The 21,794-nt window shown below is 41.1% G+C and overlaps 1 long non-coding RNA gene across 2 annotated transcripts in view; it reads left to right on the forward strand.

Moving 5' to 3' along the window:
* Positions 1–69: 69 nt before the first annotated feature.
* LOC102553447 (uncharacterized) overlaps positions 70–21,794 on the forward strand; it is a 54,502-nt gene continuing 32,777 nt past the window's right edge. For both annotated transcript variants that reach the window (XR_594327.4, XR_005489071.2), the window contains exon 1: positions 70–1,268. This is a non-coding gene — a long non-coding RNA (uncharacterized LOC102553447). The remainder of the gene's footprint in view (positions 1,269–21,794) is intronic.

Here is a 21,794-nt window from a genome sequence, read left to right on the forward strand (position 1 = left end):
AAATACCCAGACTAATAAAAGAAATAAATCTTAAAAGAATTACTGCGTATCCAACGTAATATACTTACCAGTAGTTGTATCTCTTCATGATAAATACAACATAATAATTCTTCAGACCAAATGATCCCAGGCTAAGTTTTGGCTCAGCCCTAGGAAAAAAAATCACAGTCTAAAAGCTATAAAATGAAATATTGGCAACATTATAGAAATTTTGTGAGCAGCATCATACACAGAACATACAAGTTGTCATTGGCTTACCATTTATCATGCTAAAAGAAAATTAACTACCATTTGGTGCCAGGAGAACCTTTTATCCTAAAATAAATTTCCTTATGTCTTCACCTCTAAGAAGTTCTGGTGTGTTTGTGTTTTTATAATTTAGCAGCGTCCTTACCTCTCAAGCAGATGAGCATCTGTTATGGCTACTCCTGTATAATTGGGGAGGTATCAACCTTCTGTTCCTCCCCAGCCCCACCCCCACCCCATCCTCCACCCTCCTTCTAGGTTCTTCTCCATATGCATATTTGGTGGGAGAAGGGTGTTGGAAAGTCTGCCACTCAGCGTGCTCCCACAACCAGCTGCCAGAAAGAAAACGAGCCTGTGAGTCAAGCCTTTTAGACAGAGAGGCGCTTGGTCACGGTGCTCACGTCACGGTACTCACGACTCGTCTACCAGGAGCGAAAGAGCAGCCCATTTTTCAATCCTGTTTCATTACAACCTGTCACTTCGGTTTTCTCACATCCAGATTCTCAAAGTCAGGAGGCGGCTTTGTGCTTGTCAAGCCTTCCCGGCTTCAGCAAGACTGAGGCAAGCCAATGTGACCTTTTGTAACAATCAGAGCAATGCGGCACAAAAGAGAAGCATACAAACAATGGTGCTGTAGCAAACAATGTATCTTTCTGTGTGGGAGGCACTCAGCCTTTGAAAGGTTGGAAACCTGAAGACAGATTTTTTTTTTTCCAGAATGTTCAGCCTGTAGCTACAGCACCCAGGGTAGATTGCTGGTTGCTAAAATATGAACATAAAAACACCTGACTCACCAAATTATTTCCTAGAATAGTTAGCTGGGTGGAGGCTCAGCGAGTTAATAACTAAACCCAACCCTCAAGTCTGTTGGCCAAGGGCATATTTAAGCTTAATGATGCTGTATCCACCCAGAAAGATAAACCAGCCTTTGATATCATGCTCTGGCGACTGAGAAGAGGAAAATGACTCATTAGACACCTGGGACACAGAATGAGTGGCCTGCGTTGGAGATCCTTTGAAAGGTGAGCTGAAAAGCTAAACCGGTCTTCCAGAGACGGCTCGAAGTAAAAGCCTGAGGCTGATGATGATTCAAAAGATGAGACTGTCAAAAATTGTGCAAGAGAATCATGAGAGCGAGTGAGTTAGCCTTTCCATTATGAATATGTGAACCAAGTGGTATGCTGGCTTGGAAAAAGAAAAACTAGTTAAACACCTCCACAGCCCTCAAAAGGTTTGCTCTCTGAATGTTCTTATGTTAAATTGTCTAAAGTAGGTGAAGCATCTGCTTCAATGTCTGGCAAAGACATACCAGACGCATTCCTCCCTCTGCCTATTGCCTATCTTACTCGCTTTGGAGTACTCTAAGATAGTATTTTGATAGACTCTCATACAAGTTTATAGTTTTGAGTGTGATACATCCAAGTTTCTGTGTTGGTTTTTGCTATTAATAATTAACAAGCATGACAGCAAGTTTAGCCATCTGTATCAATTTCTGCCATATGGTTCAGAATCCATTTGGGGGCATGGAGCACTTGAGAGTAAATTGTCTTAGCTCACTTTGACAAAGTCACTATAATATCGCTAAAGCAAAAGCTACCGGTATATAGTCAGAATATACGTTTTAAAGATATTACTAGTAATTGTATGTAGCTATGACATATACTTTTAAATATTAGACTGACAGTGTTGACACTTTAAATTTGGAACAGAAGTTGGGTGTGGTGGCATATGCCTGTAATCTCACCCAGCACTCATAGCAGGAGGACCAGGAAATCAAAGCCATCAATGGATAAAGGCGGAGTTTGAGGCCAGTCTGGAATATATGACACTCTATCTCAAAAGAAAAAAAAAATGGAGAGAATCTTCCTGGTCCTATTACTGAGAAAATAAATGATACATTGATATTAAGAAACCAGAATAAATTCCCAGCCCTTCCAGAATAAATTGTTCCCTAGTACAGAAAAAACAAGCCCGCATGTATTATTAAAAGTAATTCTTCCAGAATCAGACTCTAATGCATAATATATATACAACGAATGAACTGTCTTGCATATCTGAGTGTTGCAACTCCACCTAGTCACTTAGTTTCTGTTTACTCAGGCTCTGAGTGAAATCACTCAGCGCTTCACTAAAGTACAGGCTAACCCCAACGACTCTTCAGAAGCATTTGATTATGTATCTCTGCCTTCACGATTTCCTGAAATAAAGATCCCATCTCTAGAACAAGCTAGAATCCTGTAGATCAAAATGTGGGTAAAACCTCCGAGGTCTTATTCAGCTGAGTGTGCGTGTCATTTGGATAGGTTACAATGTTACACTTTTGAGACTGTAGTTTCTGTCCTGCCCCTCTGCTCCAACAAATACCCCTTTGGGCAAGTTTATCACAACAGACAGAAGTCAGTCATTGGGCCAGTTTCAGTTACAGACAGGATATAGCTTGCAAGGAGAGACTGGCTGTGCCAACTGAGGGGCACACTTGCCTCTCTCCTTGGCTTCTCTATGCATGCCTGCAGAAGCAGGGCACTGTAATACAGGGCCTCCAGAGGTTGTGGCTGACACCAGCATCTCTGTAAGAAAGAGATGCAGGTACCCAGTAAGGGACAGGGTCTAGGATAATTGAAAGGATGCTCCCAGTAGACAGGAGAAGGGTAGTCAAGAGATCTCAGAGACTTGGAAACTGTATTTTCTTATGCAGAGACAGTGTGCTTGTATGCAGGTGCGTGTGTGAATGCCTACAGAGAAAGGAACTTCTTTGTTAAGTAACCCGAGTGCTGCCTGTCATCCTGTGAAAGACAACAACTAAAACCAAACCAAAACAAACCCCCACTATGTTAAATAACTCAGTAACAGGAAGCAACACAATAGAAACTAAAGAATTATAATGTGGAAAAAAAATCTAAGAACCTAGAACAAAAGAGGCCGAAATATTGATTAAAATCACATGTAATTCAAATTGAGAATAAATACAAGGGGAGGGGGTTTAGCCACTTACAAAAATAGAAGAATCAAGCACTTGCTAGATTTTCAAAAATGTTGATAGAGTTTGAGTATTTTCATCTTCAACTGTATATAAAGATAATCATCTTTATATAGAAACTTCATTTTTTAGGGGTTTTTGGTTTTGCTTGGGTTTGTTTGTTTGTTTGTTTGTTTGTTTTTGTTGTTGTTTTGTTTTGTTTGAGACATGGTCTCTCTATGTAAGTAACATTGGCTGTCCTGGAATTCACTACCTAGCCCAGGCTGACTTCAGGGAAACCCACCCACCCCTGCCTCCTGAGTGCCAGGATGGAGGCCTGCACCTCCACGCCTGGCAGCATTGAAACTTTCTTAAACACAAACAGTAGCATCAAGGTTTCAGGAAATCAAACCTGACAACAGGTTTCAGAGAATCAAAAGTGTTACTGTTTGAAAAAGAATCTAAAGAGTCATGTGATCTGCGCCACAGAACTTAGGGTACATGCAGTCATGTAGGTTTTACTTCAGTCATTACTATTGTGAAGTAGAGACGCCATGAACGTGATGAGGTATCAGCGAGCTATTGATTTATTTTGATATTATATTTAGTAAGAATATGTTGCGGTAAAAATAAAAAAAGGTTTTCTTTTGTTCCGCTCTAGCCGGCACCGTAGGGCCACATGGCATCTGTGGGATATTTTCATCTCAGTCAGCAAAGCGTTTCACCTGCTAAGCTCCATCCCATCTCGCACTGCCGACCGCTACTCTCTGAGCCCGGCAGCAATCTCTCTACCCATCTCGTTCCCAAGGCGGGTTGCCACCACGCCAGTTTCATACAGAGACTGCCTATCTCGCGGCTCTCTTAACATGAAAGAACACACCACACAGTAACCTCTGATCCAATTGAAAAGATATAATTTGCCCATCTAGACAGCACAGAATCCTGTACGCACCCGTCCCTTAAAAATATTCATATCAACCTGTATCTATCCGTCTCTTTTTATTTTTACCACAACAAGAACACGTCTAAGGATCATTTGTAACTGCATCTAACCTAGGTAAAGACAGGGAAGAGGCGACTGAAGTGATAATTTATCACACAAGGTGAGCCCTTTGGAAACTGTGAAGAATAAGGTTCTTTGCCCCAGAATCTCATTTATCATTTTTATAATATAAAATGCATGGACTGCATCCCCCCCACCCCGTTTTTTTGTTTGTTTTTTTTTGTTTGTTTGTTTGTTTTGCTTTAGATACCAAACAACTGTGTGGTCTTATCATGAGCACAAAATTTCTCTTTTCCTGTCTGTCTGGCTTTCCTTCATTCTTTTTAGCTGTTGAAGAAAGGCGTTTACTGAGGGCTGAAGAATCACACATGCAGCAGACACTCAGAGAAAGACTCTCGGCAAGCCACATGTTTCCTTTTGCTCTGACAAAGAGAACCCATCATCCTGATAAAGTGAGCCCACTTCCCATCAGGCACAAGTCCCCATGGGATCCGAACATCTCACAGATTAAATGTAGATCTTTACACCTTTTTTTTTTTTTCAAACAGACACTTTAGTTGATTAGCATGCATAAAACGGGAAGCAGTTTTATGGCTTAGCAGGGAGGCCCTGCACTGGCTGTTTTTGTGTGTCAACTAGACACAAGCTAGAATCATCAGAGGGCACAGAAGAAGAGGCCTCAGTTGAGGAAATGCCTCCATGAGCTCCAGCTATAAGGCATTTTCTCAATTAGTGATCAGTATGGGAGGGTTCAGATGATTGTGAATGGTGTCAGCTCTGGGCTGGAGGTCCTGGGTTCTATATGAAAGCATGGTGAGCAAGCCATGGGGAGCAGGCCAGTAAGCAGCATCCCTCCATGGCCTCTGCATCAGCTCCTGCCTCCTGGTTCCAGCCCTGCTTGAGTTCCTGTCCTGACTTCTTCCAGTGATAGACTATGATCTGGAAGTGTAAGCTAAATAAACCCTTTCCTCCTCAACTTGCTTCTGTATCATTGTGTTTCATCAAAGTGACAGAAACCCTGACTAAGACAGGCCCCATTTAACAAAATAAAGAAACAGGGAAAAATCGTAATCTCATCTCAGAATAGCTATGATTTTTTTTTTTTTTGAGGTCTTTTAGATAGTTTTTAGAGAGGGAAAGAGAAGAAATTTAATTTAATCACTGTTTAATTTTAATTTAAAACCTATGTTGGCTTGTCTCACCCTGAGTGTTGTAGAAGGGATAGGCTTAAGAGATACAGGTGCTTTGGGAAATCCAAAGATATAGGCACCATTTGCCTCAGGGTAGAGAGAAATTTTCTTTTTTTAGATTTATGTATGTGAGTGCACTGTTGCTGTCTTCGTACACACCAGAAGAGGGCATCAGATCCCATTACAGATGGTTGTGAGCCACCATGTGGTTGCTGCGAATTGAACTCAGGACCTCTGGAAGAGCAGTCAGTGCTCTAACCACTGAGCCATCTCTCCAGCCAGAGAAATTTTCTAAATTTCCCTTTAGGCACTCTAGTTAGGTTTCACCCTAACCAGAATGAGGTAACATAACCAGGCCTTAGGTCAACAGTACAGTTTAATACCTGTCTACAGATCTCTAGTCGTCTTCACTGGCTTCTTAGGGTACACAGACATCAGAGTTAGGACCTCTGAGCGGACCATCCTTGATTGAGGGAAGAAAATAAATGTATTAGCCCCATTCCACGATGAGGGAAAGATGTCTGTAGTTTTGGCATAGCCACTTTCTGATTTCTAACCTTGATGAGTAGGTAGTTAGCAAAAGAAATCGCAAGATGAGGTCCCCAAATGTTACCATCTTCAGAAGACGAACCCTTAAAGTGATACAATCCAGGAGTCTGGATCACTTACCGGTTCACTTCCCACTACCAGTTGTAGAATTAAAAGACAGCAAAAAATCTGAACTGCAACAGCTATCAACAGAGCAATCTCAAACACCGCACACAAAATCAGCAGTTGAAGGAGTTTATGGGGACAAGGAAACATCCATTTGGCAGACAGAGAAAATCTGCTAAGCAGAGGCGGGATGCGGGAAGCGGAAGTCCCAGTGCGTGCTTCCTTGAGTAGCCTTTGACTTTTAAAAATTCACTTGTTGTTTTGTTGTTGTTGCTTTTCTGAAGAGGATTTTCAAAGGAGGAAGCAGGTAGGAAGATTTTAAGATGTTCTGCTAAAACGAAACCTTTACCTATTTTTACTAGCTTTGTCTGGTACCAGCCTTCCTGCTGACCGCCATTGGTTTCTACCCGCCTTCCTTCCATGGTTAAGGAGATCAAGTCTCATAGCAGCCTTGTATAGACCTCCTATTAAGGATTTGTTTATTCTGAAGAATTTGTCTCCAAAAAGTTATCTATAAATTCCACCTTTGAATTTTAATGTTAATTCTCATCATTTCTTTTTTTTTTCCATCCCTACTTCCTTTGATACTCCAAGTTCATTGTTTTGGCCCCCATTCATTATCCATTTATTGAAACTTCTTGTTGTTCTGGACACTGAATCTAGGGCCTTATACTAGACAAGCACTTTATAACTGAGTGACAAACCCCTCTCTGTCTTACAGGGAGTTTTACTCTTAACCATACAATGTTCGATGAATAACCATTCAAGTATCTAATAGTTGTGTTTTCTAAATGGTCCCTGAAGAGATTACTTGTTTACATGTAAAACAGTTTACAGCCAAGTGCTTATCGTCAAAGTTTATTGAAAAGAACTGTGTTTCTTTGTACAACACTGTCCTGGGATGCCTTACAAGGTCCTTTATGTTAGTAGTAGCGTGTAAGAGTTTTAGGTCACTGTCTAGTCTCACAGGCTTTTATACTATGTGTGGAGGCTCAGGTGGCAGACTGACTTTTCATGGATTCAGTCTGGTACTTTATATAGCTCGTTATGTAATTGGTTATCTAATCTTTTAGAGTAGCCAAAAGAAAGGTTGTTAAAACAATGATCTCTCAACCTTGCTTTCTTTTTCCAAAAACAAACATACAGGTTAATCAGCATATCCAAAGTTTCCTTCTCATTAATTGTTTTTAAATTCTAGGAAATGTGATTGAGTACATGCTGATTGAGATTTTAGTTTAGGATTAAATTCTTTCTTTGCCACCTTCTGATACTCATCTATTTAAACATACTTTTTTTGAGATTGTCCTGCATTTTGAGATTTGATATTTTGCTCTCCTCCTTCTAATCCCCCTCCCCCAACTCTCTTTCAAATGTATCTTTAACCCTTGGGACATATATACATATGCATTTATATATACAACATACTGCGTCCGTTTAGTGGTTCCCCTGTATGTTTAGGGTTATTTAGGCTTGGGTAATTTGTAGGGAGCTCATCCATAGAGGAAACTGACTGTGCTTCTCTTAGCAGCCAGGAATGGCCAATAGCTCTTTATCTTGGGCAGCAGTTTGTCTTAACCTGTTAATCTCCCCTTTAGGGGTTACCTAAGACCATTAGAAAGGCCAGGTAATTACATTAGGGTTCATAGCAATAGCAAGATCATGGTTATGAAGTAGCAACAAAAATAATTTTGTGGTCGGGGAATCACCACAACATAAGGAACTCTATTAAAGGGTCACCTCATTAGGAAGGTTGAGAAGCAATGATCTAGGAGTAGGGTCTCGTGAGATTTTTGACACTCAATGGTATGTCCTCTGGTGTCGTGTGGGTTTTATTTAAGCAACCATATTTTTGCAGTTTTCCTGACATGAAAGACTATCTAGTTCACTGAAGATGTCCTAGTCTTTTGGCTCCTACTATATTTCTGCTCCCTCTTCCTCGGTAGTCTATGAGCCTTAGCGGTTAGAATTGTGTTGGTAGAGGTAACCATTAGGGTTGTGCAGACCATGGTCAATTGTTCCATGCAGCTGGACCAATTGTGGATTTGTGATGGTCTCTATTTGCTACAAAAAGAAGCTTCTTTGGTGAGGTTTGAAAGCTATGCTTACCTATGAATATAGGATAATTATTTGAACGCAGCAAGATATTATACAAGTTAGGAAAGGGGGGAGTCGTAGGTTCTCATGCAGGTCTATGACTTTGCCAGAAATGGATAATTGGCCAGGTTTATAGCACCAGGAATGAATTCCTTCCTATTGAGTAGACCTTACGTCCAATTGGATAGCTATCGGTTACCCCTATGATATAGCATCCTTGGGTATATCTTGCCATACTGCTTAAGCTTTATAAGTTGGTGAGGACTATTGATTGCTTTTCTTGTTTGGTATCTGGTAGAGCATCTTTTGGACACTATAGAAGTATTTTTCAGAGAAGAGGCTTGGAGGTCAGATCCAGTTTTATTTCACGAAGTCCTGTGTCTGCAGACTGGAGTCTTCAGCAATAGGGTTGTACCTTCAAATTCTGGGAGGCACCCAAGGAAAATGGCAATAGTCTGTATTATTTGAGGAAGTCTTTAATTCTCTTGGCAACTTGGAAGAAGGTTCATGACAGGTTTATTTTTTGTTTGTTTCTTTGTTTGTTTTAAGATATTATGGCTTTTGTGGGGATTATCATCCCAAGTGGCATAACTTCATCAAATATATGTTACATATTTTAAGTAAACAGAAGATAAGTTCCCCTATGCACTTTTGAACATTCTTCATGTTTATTATCCCTCCTCTTTCTCCTTCCTGTCTATGTTCCTCTGACCCATTATTCCCTTCCTAGCCTCTTATCCTATTATCCACCCTTTAGAGAGCCACCGCCCCTACCTGGTCACTCTTTATTTTCCTGGCTTTTGCAGTGACTCCAGCACATCTAAAGATCCACACCTATGATCTACAAACAAGAAAGAGCATGCAGCATTTGCTTTTCTGGCACCTGTAACAGTCAAAGCAGTAGTTTGACTAAACAGTTTATATTTGTTATATGATACAACTCCTGAACATTTCTCCAAAGGAAATAAAGTTAGCATATAAGAAGATGTCTGCATGTCCGTGTTTGTGTGATGCTATGCATAATAGCTGAAGTATCCAATTGGGTGTCCCCAACGGATGAATGGGTAAAGAAAATTTAATATATACACAATAAAGTTTCAGTCTTTGCAAAGGAGAATGGTGCTGCATCATGGCAAACCTGCAAGAGAAAGTGTGGTCTTCCTAAGCTATTAGTTTCTTAAGCTATGAGACAAATTAGTAGGCGTATGATTAAGCTGCTGATGCTGATGTTGATGGTGTATGCAAGTGGTGCGCTCGCATGTGTGTGTGTGTGTGTGTGTGTGTGTGTGTGTGTGTGTGTGTGTGTGTATGTGCATGTATGTACACATGTGGTGAAGTCATAGTACAACCTCGGGTACCATTCTCAGGAATGTCATCCACTTGTTTTGAGACATGTGATCCCATAAGCTTGGAGTTCATCCCTTAGGGTAGACCAGTAGGCCAATGAGTTCAAGGGAGTCTCCTAAGTTCAGCCTCCCCAGTGTGAGAATTCCAAGCACTTTATAGGGACTCTAGGGATTGAATCAGGGCTTTTGGCTTGCAAGTACTTTGCTGAGTTAGTCAACCCTCCCATCTGTTTGCTATTATTGTTGTTGTTATAAAAATTCTGATAAATTATGCTCTCAGTCAAGTTAATCCAATTATTCAATTAAAACACAGTGTGTTAAGTTCCTATTCTTAAGTTAGGAATCAGCCACAGGAAGTAGGAAACATTTAGAGAATTCAGCAGTTGTCTCCAACTCTTATACCAATTAGAAAACTTTTAAGAACATGGTTGCACACGCCTTTAATCCCAACACTCAGGAGGCAGAGGCAGACTGATCTCTCAGTTTGATGCTAGCCTAGTCTACAAAGCAATTCCGGGATGGTCAGGGATACACAGAGAAACCCTGTCTTGAAACAAACAGACAACAAAACCAAACAACCTTCAGGAATGGAGAGGTGGCTCAGTGGTTAATAAGCACTTACAGTCTTCCAGAGGATTGGTGTTCAATTCCCAGCACCCACATGGCAGCTCACAGCTCTCTGTAACTCCAGTTCCAGGGGACATGACACCTTCACACAGATATGCATGCAGTCAAAGCGCCAGGGCAGAGAATTGTTTAAAAAGATTTATTTATTTATTATAAATAAGTACACTGTAGCTGTCTTCAGACACACCAGAAGAAGGTATCAGATCTTATAACAGATGGTTGTGAGCCACCATGTGGTTGCTGGGATTTGAGCTCAGGACCTCTGGAAGAGCAGTCAGTGCTCTTAACCACTGAGCTATCTCTCCAGCTTGAGAATTTTTTAATAAGCATTTTTAAAAAAAGAATATGCATATACATTAAAATAAATAAATAAAAAACCTTTAGGTTCATGACTGTTCTATAACTTTGGTGGTGTTGCACACATAGGCGTTGCACACACACATACATCATTCAGGAATTTCTCTTGGTGTTAAAGGAGCACTAGTCAGTTCCAATAAAGAATGATAGTCATGGTTGCTTTCATATTTTAATACTTCCGTTAACGTTTTAATTTGGTCTCCAGATCAAACACAAATAATCAGAGGCTGAGATAGTCTCCCAGTGACAAAATGACAGTCTTTACCCCTGTGGGGGGAAAAATCAGAAAATCACATCTCTTTCATTTCAGGAAGTATATTATTGCTCTATTTGTGGTTAGGAAACCATAGAAACAGTATCTGAAAACATTGCTGGAAACAGAAAACGTAACTATTTTGGGACTGATGAGTTCAGCTCCAAGCAGAGCTGAACCCGTCAGTCATCTGGAACTAGGGTGATGATATATTTAGCGTTGAATGGATCCCGGCAACTTGTGACCAAATGACTTCCAATTAGACTTCACAACGGCCTCGGGGGTGTGAGTCCTCTGGGCTAGGACAAGGGTAAATATTGACACAGAACCGATACACAGCTGGATTCTATTAGTTTACTAGTCCATGTGGAGAGACCGTGCTCACATCTAAATTAGGAATGCCTGATAATCATATCTCTGGATTTAAGGGACTAAATTTATCTTTTAAAGACATCTGAAAGATTTATTTTTCTAAATTATGCATTTGTGTATGTTTCCTTGTGGATGCGTGCTCACAATTCCTGTGCCCGCAGAGATCTGAAGCCCCAGATTCGCTGGAGACGGAGATGGACAGTTGTGAGCTCTCTAATGTATTCAAGTATCCCATCCACATTCAGCTCATCTGGGAGAACAGTATGCACCCTTAATCACTGAGCCAGCACCAGAGCCCTTAATACACACAAAGGTCTTTGCTGTGAAATATAGTGTGTACACTGAAATCTGTAAAGGTGGGCAAGCATAACCTTCACCCAGATCCAGGGGCACAACATGCCCAGCAACCTAGTGGGGACAGCTTGCTCCTCATGGCAGCCCCCAAGCAAAGCATTTCACTATTTCCTTCCCTCTGCCCACCTCAGACCTCTTCCTGCTCCTCTTTCTGTTTGCTTCTCTTCTTGCTCCTCTTCCTCTGACTTTTCTTTCTCTTTAATCCAGTACTGGGGGATTGACCCTAGAGCTTCGCACACGGTGGACAGATGTACAGCCACTGGACTTTTATCTTGAGCCCTGTTCCCGTTTTGCTTGCTTGCTTGTTTGTTTATTTTTAACCTTTCTTCAGTGGAATCCCTTAACCGCATAAAAGCACTTAAATATTAGTATTTGTGGAGTATCTACCATGTGGTTTAATACTGGGAAAGCACTGATCATATAAGTTGGCAGTAGTCAAATACAATGGTACAGTAGGTAGGGTTCTTCTACCCTTTTCACACATAATAATTGAAATTTTTGCAAGGACAAGCAAGTTCAGGATGTAGCCTTTCTGAGCCCTGAGCTGGGGATGCAATCTGTAATTTAGAAAGCTTGGTTTAAAAATTTATTTTAAAGCTGTGTTAGTTGTATTGAGCAAATGACAAAACCCGGGATTTTATAGCTGTCTGGTATGAGCTCCTTTTGGTGTTCTGCTGTAATGTTCCATTAGTGCTTGCACAGGTGAGAAGCTCCTTACAGAAAGACAAATGGAGCAGCAGCCTGTCCTCTGCTCCCCATGCACTGTCATCCTCTTTCTGGTGTGTGGTGCACATAGAATACTGTCTCCGATCTTCCTTCTCAGAGTCCCTGGTTATACTTGAGACATGATTGCCTGCCTTGTGGGAATCCTGGAGGACGGTCTTAAACCATCAGGGACTGAAAGTATGAGCACAAAATAGAGAGACTGCCTCATTTCTGCCCCTGATTGTCATCATTTAGCTGTCTGGATTTGGGTAAGTCATTTACCTTCTCAGAGGCTATGTTCCCGTAACGTGACGTAAGGCTTCTGATTGGTAATTTTCAACTGGAAGTTCAAGGAGCATCCTAAGTCCTTATTTTAAGTAAGGACCCACCCACCGAGCCTGGGAGTTTACATGCTTATCAAGTTCTCATGCGTGAAAACCATGAGGCAGCTGATAACTTAAGTCCCCTTCATGTGGAAAATCATGGGATAAAAGTGGAATTTTTAGAACTTGGACATCTTTTATCATAGCTAAGTGATATCTTTGTTTCAGGTTCCTATAATTTTATCAATAAAAGTAAGTGTGTAGACATTCTAATTCAGTATTCTAAATATACATTGGCTACTATTGCTATGAGTGGGCAGTGACACAGATCTAAGGGACCAGTTACAAACATAGCTTGCAATTATTCTGTGTTGCAGAAACTGAATTCAAAGTATTGTCCCAGTGAAACTGTATCCATGCCGCTAAAAATTGTTAGCACAGGATAACAGCAAAAAGGGGCCTAGACTGTCTACAGGACCCAATATCATTAGTGAGGTAACAGCAGACAGATAAGAAGTAGAGTGCTATGTAGTCTTATTAGGAAAACCAAGTAGTTGTTTATATAGTCAAAGCAACCTTAGCACTCAGCTCATTTAATTATAAAATATGCTAAATATAATACCCAACAGATTGGAGACAGTCTGCTGACTGGTTTATTTTTACTTTGATACTGCATTCCTCTTTCTGTTTTCCAAATTCTTTTGTGACTACTGAGGGGGCAGGTGACCATAGAGCTCCTCAGAATGTTCGATACCCCCTCAGAGAATAGTTTTTCTTTTTTTTTTTCTTTTTTTTTTTGGAAGACATTATTTTTTTTCCCTCTTTTAAGTTACTACACAAAGTAATGGCTTTATCTTTAAGGCATTTTATTACACACGTGACATAATATTTTGCTGTTATTCACCCCCAACCCTCTGTTCTTACACTTCTCTTTCCACCAAAATAGCCCCTTCTGCTATTTTCAGGCAACACGCATTCCAATCTTCCTGGCTTCAGGATGTAATACAAACATCTCACTGTGGCAATCAGAGAATGAGCTAACTCCAGCTGACTTCTCTTAAGATATCTCCCAATATTGATCAAGTACTTGGCTTCTCCTCCATGTACATGAGAAGATCATGCTTCCCTGTCTGACTTTTGTCCTGTATTTCTGTGGTGGTTTGAATGAAAATGGCTCTCAAAGGCTCATAGGTGTCAACAGTGGGCTTTCAGTTGGGGACAGTGTTTGGGAAGGATTGGAAGGCGTGGCCTTGTTGGAGGAGATGTGTCCATCATTTGGGGGTGGGCTTTGAGGTTTCTTGCCATCCCCCGATGTGCCTTTCTCTGACTCTTACTTGTGGAACAAGATGTGACGTGAGTCAACTGTTCCTGTCTCTGTGCCTTTTTCTACCATCATGGACTCTGAAATGGAAGGCTTTCTTTCATAAGCTGCCCCGATGCCAGGAGTGGTGGAATATGCTTTTGATCCCAGCACTCTTAAGGCAGAGGTGAGCAGATCTCTGAGTTCGAAGATAGCCTGGTCTACAGAGTGAGTTCCAGGACAGCCAGAGCTACACAGAGAAACCCTGTCTCAACAAACAAACAAACAAACAAACAAACAACAAACAAGCAAACAGTTGCTTTGACCATGATGTTTTGTCACAGAAGTAGAAAAGTAACAAAGACAACTGCTTGTTTCTTCTGCCTTTCTCCTGAATTCTTCAGCTGAAGAACTACCATTTTTTTTCCTTCCTTAAGACACAGCCATTTTCTGAGAATTCAGGTTGAAGAGGATTGATCCACATCAACTGGGCTTGCAGCGTTGCAGCAAATGTGACTGACCCAGTGCATTAATGCACAGTGAAAACTTTCAATGTGGTAACTAATTTTTGATAGTAAAATCTCCAGGGGAAGTTAATTATATGCAAATAATTAATTGAGCAAGGAGTCTAAATTAGTTGGCCTAAATGGTTAAAAGAGAAACAGGAGGAATCTATGTATCTAGGAGAGAGGGGAGATGGGGGCTACTGGGAGGAGCGGAAGTAGGGAAAACTGTGTTCAGGATGTAATGTATGTCAAGAATAAAAATGAAAAGTAACAGCAGGATGTGAATCTACATATATTTATCTTTTCATTAGGAGGAAATCTTTATATCCATTTTTATATCTACGTTAAAGCATTCAAGATAAAAAGAACTAGCAGGGCACATGCATCAGCTCCTGTATGCTTGGGTTTGTGTTGCCACAGTCACACGAGCTGGTCAATGAGCTCTGAGGAGTTTAGCAGGCTGAGGAGCAGAGAAGAGCCCCCGCTTTGAGTTTTCAGACTGGAAACGAAATTTCCCCTTCCTCCGGTGTACTGTTCAGTCTGTTCTCAGAAGATCAGCGAATAAGCTGAGACTTATGACCATCCCCGTAGAAGATGGCCCGCTTGACTCTAGGCCTACTGTAAGGGCTAAGTCTTAAGTCATCAAAACTTAAAAATACCCTGTAAGAAACCTGTAGATTGGTCTTTGATTGAATCCTGGGGGTTCTCTTACAGTGATTTGTTAATAATTTAGCCATCAAAGTTCCTTCCTTGTGGTTAGTCTGGCTTTTCCACTCATCGGAGACCTACTTTCCATTGTTCATGCAGCTGAGCATTGCTGGGAGTTTACGTCGAGCACCGTTGCGTGCTTTTATTTCCTCATAATCAGCACATGCAGACTAGTGACTCACCTCCTTGTCACTTAGGGACTTACTCCCTTTCACCCTTAGTCCTTTATCGCCAACAGGTTATTATAGTCTTCATAGCAATTAATTTTTAACTTGCAAGATGTTACAAAAAAATTTTTTTTGCTATAGATTAACTCCCAAAGGATTTAAAAAATATCCCTAGGGAAAAGTTTATATTTAAAAGAACTTTCAAAAGTATTTCACCAACAAGTATTGGGAGTTTAAAACAATAGTACAGTTACTTTAAATATGATTCAAGAACAGGCATTTATTGTCGATTCTATTACTTTCTAAGTTTCCAATAATGTACATTTTATTCTCAGCTCATTGCTATCCTTCAACATTATTTTTACTTGAAGAAATGTTGGTTGGATCTTAAACTCTGTTGTTGTGTCTTAGTGGAGGCCAAGGTCGTGTGTTCGGTTCACATGTAGTTCAATCGGTTGCATTTGCCTAGGGGCCTGCGGCACCACTTCCAACTGTCTCTAGCCATTGTGCAAATGGACGCTATTGGACCCATGAGGCACAGTCTAAGAGAATGGATGTGTGCACATCTGTAGTTATTAATGGAAAATCAATCAGCAGTCCATCCACTCTGTGAGCAGTCACTCAGGAATGTACACAAAAGCACACTGAGACAAAGAGTGCTTGCTCTTTAGACTGACATCTTTAATTATTTATCTGTGTTTTCCCCTTAAAGACAGAAGAAATAACTCCATGGGAACTTTTCCTTTATGATTTTCCCCATAAATAATAGGAAGCATTTTTCTAATAATTCATATGTTTTTCAGAATGAATGTCCTTTTTATTTTAGTGCCCTGGCAGTCTCAAATTTTACCTCTGGTTCTCTGTCCAGTTTGACAGATAGCCACATTCTCTCACTTGGTGCCGTCTATGTCTGAGACATGATGACAAAGGCCAGATTTGACCATATTGGGCACCTGATCACCAAGGGTGCTTTCAGCTCTGGCAAAATTGACCTATCACTTTCAATGATACTTTCATTGATTTCAGCTCCATGGCTTACATGTAAACCAGTGTGACTCAACTCATGGACATTTCAGTGGCACAGTGAAGCTTGAGGATGGGAAGTCTGTCATCAAAGGAATGCCCAACTCTATCTTCCAGGAGCAATTTCCCATCAATATCTAGTAGGTTGATGCTGGTCCTGCATACACTGTGGTGTCCACTGGTGTCTTACTCACAATGGGGAAGGATAAGGATCACTTGAAGCTACAAGACTCATTTTTGCTCTTTCTCCTAATGTCTCCAGTTTTTGATGAATGGAAGAAATTCAGTAACTTCTTCTAGAACATCTGTAATGTCTTCAGTAACACTAGCCACCTAGTTCCTCTGGCCAATTAGGCATTGTGGAGGGATTCATGACCACAACCCATTATATCACTGTCATCCAGAAGACTGTGGATGACCCCTGTTGGAAAACGTAGCACAGTGGCTAATATATTACCAAGAAAATTATCCATGTATCCACTGATATTGCCAAGGCTGAGGGCCAGCCCATGGTCAAGCTGAATGGGAAACTCCATGGCTCGGCCTTTTATGTGTCCGTCCCTAGTGCATCAGTGCTTGTTCTGACTTGCTGCTTGGGAGAGAAGCACTAGACACCATGACATCAAGAGGTAGTGAGGCAGGCTTCGGAGGGGTCCTAAAGAACCTCTTGAACTTCCCTGAGAACCAGGCTGCCCCCCTCCCCCATGACATTGATAGTAACATCCAACTCCTTCGCCTTTCATGCTGGAATTTGAATTGCCCTCAATGACCACTTTGTCAACTTTTATTTCCTTACATGACAATGAGTTTGGCTACCTCATAGCCTGCATGGCCTTCCAAGAACAAGACCAACTTGGGCTGGTGGCCTCATCCAGAACACAAGAAGAGAGGTCCTTATGCCAGAGAGGCTCTTGTTCCAGCTCAGTCTTCCCACCACACTGAGACTGTCTGGAGAGGAGAAAGAACTTGAGTCTGATATTTCATGTACCATCAGTAAATTCTATTGTCCTTAGCACATACCCCATTTTTCACCCAACTGGAGTACCTCCATTAGGTTTTTGTAAGTCACAAGGAAACAAATATAATCTTATCTTTTGCCTTTGGAACATTTTAGATTAGGTCACAATTTGGAAAGCCTTGAGAGACTTGGCACATAAACAAGCGACTTTCTCATTATTCTTTTCCCTGCCTTATCTTACCTCTAAAAATATTTGAAAATGTGATTAGTATGGGAAAAATTTTTTTTTAGTGTGGCTTTAGAAAACCCACATAAGTGAGGAATATCTCTAGGGTTAGGGTTAGGGTTGGAATGAAGTAATTAAGAAATAACAAGATGGAAAGTATTTGATTTACTTTTTAAATTAAAATTATGTGTATATCTCTGAGAGTGTGTATGTGTGTTTGTGAATAATGGCACAGAGACCTTTTATTTATTATAAAACCTTGACCTTAGCTATCTTGTTCTCACTTAGCTGGTATGACTTAAATTAACCCATTTATACTAAGCTATGTTCTGCATGCTTTGTTAACTCCCCTTAATACTGGAACCTGTTTCTTTCTCTGAGTGCCTATGGTGAATCCTTACCTCTGAGTCTTTCCCAGAGTTCTTATCTCTGCAAGATCTCGCTCCTATCCTCTCCTGTCTAGCTATTGGCCGGTCAGCTCTTTGTTAAACCAATCAGAAGGTGCCGTAGACAGGTGGGGAAGGACAGCGCGTCATTTTCACACTATGCAAATAGATTCTCCCAACATGCGTGTGTGTCCATGAGTGTAATGGCTGTGGTGGTCAGAAGAAGGGGATCCCTGGAGTTAGAATCACAGGGGATTGATTATGAGCCCCCTAAAGATCCAGGTGCCGAGAACTTGGCTCCTCCGGAAGAGCAGCACCTGCTTTTGTGTATGGAGCTGTCTCTAGCACTGAAAAAGTTTGGGTATTTTAATTTTCGGCTGTGGTTTAACAGGCCGTCTGTCATTTGTTGCTTCGTGTTTATTCACAGAGAATTTATTTCATTTGCATCATGCAAAAACCCAAAGTCCACAAACAAGAATCCCATATCATTATCTTTGTTTCTGCTTACTCTCTCAATGGCTTTCTGACAGAGACGTCTTTTCAGTTTTTATCAACACTGGAGGGGAAAGCATAGCTTAGGATATTTCATTTTTGATTTTTGTTTGTTTGCTTTTTGACTGAGAACTGAACTCCAAAGAAATCCTGACTTCACTTCGATAGGTCTTACTGCTTCTTATCTTAATGCACCTGGTACTAGAGACTTGCAAAAGCACTGTGTCAGAACCTGGTAGTATAAATTTCCAAGCCTTAACACATTCCTTCCATTCTTCAGAAGCTGGCTAACAGGATACATTGTATCCTTGCTTTTCCCAGATGATCTTACCTTCAAGTTTATTATTAAGATATTTTCTACATAATTAAGAAGTATATTTAGGTACGTCTTAGTCTACTTTGGTTTCTATAATTGAGTATAACAGACTGTATAATTAAAAAAAATTAAGTCTACAAAGCTGTGGTTCTAGGGGCTGGGAAGTCCAAGAATATGGCATTGGCCAAGGGCCTTTTTCTTGTACCAGAACATGGAAGAGGTTATTGTCTGATGACACAGAGCAAAGAAGCCAAAAGAAACTGTGTTCTATAACAAAGCCACTCCCAGGAGAACTCATTAATCCACGAATGGCTTTGTCCATTCCTGAGGGCTTTGCCCTAATGATGTAATCACTTCCCAAAGGTCTGAGCTCTCAAATACCACTGACTTCAATAATGAACTTTCTGACGTATGAACTGGGGAATACTTTCAACACGTAGCAACTGTGTAACTTATTCATGAATATATTCCTACTGTTAAAGAAAAAAAAATCAGCCATTTAAAATAAAGCCTGAGTTTTCTCTGACCAATTACATCCTCTAGTGGCCTCTCTAGAAGCAAGCAGCTTTTAGTAATGTGGCTTTTAACAACCCTTTCTGTGCATTCATGGCTGTGAGGATGTGGCCTGCACACGTTGCTGCAGAATGTGTGAATATGCAGGTTAGCATGCACTGTGGCACCCTTATTTATACTATAGATATTTTCTCACTCAGAATATCTATTAGTTGAATTCTGCCTCATTCCGTTAAATTTCCCTGTGGATTTGGTTTTACTCCAGTTTCCCTTTCGTTTAGCAGGTTCTGATGCATTTCTGGTGATAGCCCTTTCTATCTCCTTTTCATTTTGGACCCACAGTATAGCACGATGTGTTAACACACAGAACCCTAACTCACTTCTTGTTGAAGAACATACTGTAGTCTCAGCTAGGAAATTAGTGATGAGTCAGATAAAATTGGCCAGGGAAATTGTATTTTCTCTTGATTTTCATTCTCAGTTTGGTGGACATCATTCGAATTTTGAGTGTCAAAGGACCCCATCTAGAGTTTTGTTGTTGCTGTTTTAAGAACATACGCTGTGATATTTTAACTTTCTTTCCCTTTACTTTAAAGAGATTTATTATTTTTGTTTATGTGTGTCCTTGGCCTTCTGCAAAAAACAGTAAGCCCTCTCAACTGCTAAGCCACCTGTCAAGGCCCTTTCTTTCCTTTCTTAAAGTTACAGAGGGCTGACAGGAAAACAGAGAAAAAAACCCCAGAAGACTTTGGGTTAAGTGCTATTTTCTTATAAAAGTAAAAGTGACAAATGAAGAATGGAAAGTAAAACTATATTTTAAAAGATTTATGGGGTTGGGGATTTAGCTCAGTGGTAGAGCGCTTGCCTAGCAAGCGCAAGGCCCTGGGTTTGGTCCCCAACTCCGAAAAAAAGAAAAAGAAAAAAAAAGATTTATTTTAATTAGCTAATATATGTACATACACATTCATGTGCATATATCTGCAGACACACACACACAGACACACACACACACATTTTGAGACAGGGTCTTACTATATAGTCTTAGCTGGTAACTTGCTATGTAGACCTGGCTAGCCTGTATCTCAAAGAGATCTACTTGCTTCTGCCCCATGAACCCTGAGATTGAGGGAATGTACCAGCACAACAGGCTACTTACTATCTCTGCATGGTTTTTTTTTTGTGTGTGTATGTATAGTTGCATTAATGTAGCACACACGTGTGCTCAGGTACATGCATCTGTATCCTTGTGGAGGCCGGAGAAGGGTGTCAGGTCTCTCAGGGCTGGAGTCACAAGCATTTGCAGGACACTCGGCTTGTGAAGCGGATGCTGAGATCTGATCTTGAAAAACAAACGAACAACTACAATAACAACATCCACGCACGCAGAGAGAAACGAAAAGATATGCCGTGGGATAGGAAAGCTATTTGTAAGACACGTACTGGTCAGACACATTTGAGCACATGTAGAGGGCTACATAATAATAAGACGGTGCAATAGTAAGGGAGCATAGGCATTTATGCACAGAAAATAGACAAACGGTGCACATAAAAAGGATCGGCGTAGTCTGCCACTAAGGACATGCAGATTAAAGGCTTAGCGTCATACGGTCACACACCAGTGCTCTTGAGGTGTTTACGTGTTAAGAGGCACTTGTTATTGAGCTAATTTTTGTTGCACAAACATCACAGTGTGTTTCTATAAACACAGATAGTAAGGGCCAGCCAGCCATCATGGCTTCTTGATGCGGTGGAGAGACTCATTAGACCAGACTGGTATGAGGTCGCTGCTATCATTATACTGTTGAGGTTTGGTCCTTGCTATGCTAAAGACTGGTTACTCCCAGTGACCATACCGCAGACCCAGGCGATGCTATGTGACCTTGGCCCCCGGGTTATCCCTGATTGGGGAATAAAGATGCTGACAGCCAATAGTTGGGCAGGAGAGATATTGGTGACGTTTAGGGTTCCCTGGAAATGAAGAAAAACCATGAGGGGGAAGAAAAAGGAAGGTGGAGAGAGGAGAAGCCACCATGGGGTAAGAATCTTAAAACATAATGATCATATGAGCTGGCTAATTGGTGTTACAAGCAGCCAGACACTATTGTAGAAGCTAAGAGGTGCATGCTGACAGGAGCCGGATATAGCTGTCACCTGAGAGGCTGTGCCAGAGCCTGATAAATACAGAGGTGGATGCTCGCAGCCAACCATTGAACTGAGAATGGGGTCCCCAATGGAGGGTCCCCAATGGAGTTACAGAAAGGATTGAAGGAGCTGAAGGGGTTTGCAACCCTATAGGAAGAACAACATCAACCAACCAGACCTCCTCCAGAGCTCCCAGGGACTAAAACACCAGCAAAAGAGTACACATGGAGGGACAGATGACTCCAGCAGCATATGTAACAGAGGATGGCCTTGTCTGGTATCAGTGGGAGGAGAGGCCCTTGGTCTTGTGAAGGCTTGATGCCCCAGTGTAGGGGAATGCCAGGCCAGGGAGGCAGAAGTGGGCAGAAGCAGGGGGAGGAGGAATGGGATAGGAGGTTGCCAGAGGGGAAACCGGGAAAGGGGATAACATTTGAAATGTAAATAAAGAAAATATCCAATAAAAGAGACAAAAAAAGAGCAGCCTAGATGAAACATGGCAAACTATATAGTGGGACTGATTACTGACTGGGAAATAGATACAATAGCATAGATAATGGCCCAGGTCTTGTGCTTATTA

The sequence above is a fragment of the Rattus norvegicus genome, chromosome 9, assembly GCF_036323735.1.
Source record: "Rattus norvegicus strain BN/NHsdMcwi chromosome 9, GRCr8, whole genome shotgun sequence".
Lineage (NCBI taxonomy): Eukaryota > Metazoa > Chordata > Mammalia > Rodentia > Muridae > Rattus > Rattus norvegicus.